General features: G+C 38.6%; 1 protein-coding gene across 4 annotated transcripts in view; it reads right to left on the bottom strand.

Annotated features, from left to right (window-relative positions):
• The window catches only part of EPHX1 (epoxide hydrolase 1), a 47308-nt gene that overhangs the window by 23972 nt on the left and 22021 nt on the right, over positions 1–1315 (bottom strand). The window lies entirely within an intron of this gene.

Below are 1315 nucleotides of genomic sequence, written 5' to 3'. Positions count from 1 at the left end.
CTGAGAGAGAAGAGAGAACAACAATTTTATCTTTGAGACACGTAATTTGGCAAGACATGGAAAGTCCCATGAAAATGTTCCTCAACAGATAGGCACATGTGTTAGGCAATTAAAAACTGACTTCCAAATCTTAAATTTGAGCACTAGACAATGCTCCCGTTCCTGGAAAAAAGAAAAAAAGAAAGATGGCTATAATTTTTTGCATACACTGATATATAAGGCAGTGTTGCTAGGTATCCAGGGCATAAGAGTTAGAAGAAAGGAAACTAAGAAGACAGCCCTAGGAGGCAAGTTTCCTCAAGCCACATTCAGGGCTCAAGAGTCATGTATTGAGGGGAAAGCAAACAATTTGACAAGGGCTGAAGAGAGATTTACAGTGAATATTACAACTAGAACATGTTGAGCCTGTCAGGACAACTGGAGGGTACGCAGGGGAAGAATTTATCTTGAACCACTCGCTCTAAGGCAGGGATGGGGAAAAAGAGAGCAATAATAGTAAATCTATGCTAGCTCAAAGGAAACATTTCTTAACATGAGAATTTGTCCTCTAAAGTGTCTTCCCATAGAAGAAAGCTCTTACTTTTAACTGGCATGAATGTACTCTACAGAATGTTTTCTATAGGAACAAATAGAGGGAAGCAACTGCATTTGAAAGGAAAAGTATCTTAAAGTGGAACTAGCCATGCTTGTTATAAACAGCAGTATTTCCTAGGTTGAAATATTCCATATACATAAGTTGCATTATCAGAAGTGACAGGTTTTAAAACTCAGACAGAACAGGGTGCTTACTCTTATGTATGTTTTTGAGACTCTTTCCTCTAGGCACGTAGAAGCTTGTTTAGCTCATCTCATGTAGGCAGAACTGGAGCAGAATACTGCCCACAGTGTAGCCACAACAGCTTCAAAAACCAAGTCAGCTTCCTGGGAGCATCATTTCACAGCTCAATAAATACCATAGCAGTGAACTGGGGTTGTGAATGCCTCTGGGCAGGTTTAAACCTTCCCCAGTACTCAACCTGACAGAGGTATATGCAACCAAGCTGTTATCGTAAGTGTCTGCACATAGGAACATTAGTCTTACCAACTTTCAAATTATGCAGCATTTGTCATTATACTGAAGTTACTTCCAAAGGTAGAACTTTTTTTTTTTTTTCCAGAAATAAGCAAACTGTGTCCAGAAAAGTACCAGAACTTCATAAACAAAACTGACTAGGTGACTCAGTATCCAGGTATCTAATTTGATAACTGAATTTAATTTAATAACTGAAATCAAATCTGGAAGTAAGTGTATATGCTCTTCCCTAGCTAGACACAT

This window comes from Anser brachyrhynchus (assembly GCF_964034855.1).
Source record: "Anser brachyrhynchus genome assembly, chromosome: 3".
Lineage (NCBI taxonomy): Eukaryota > Metazoa > Chordata > Aves > Anseriformes > Anatidae > Anser > Anser brachyrhynchus.
This window is presented reverse-complemented; position numbering and strand designations above follow the sequence as displayed.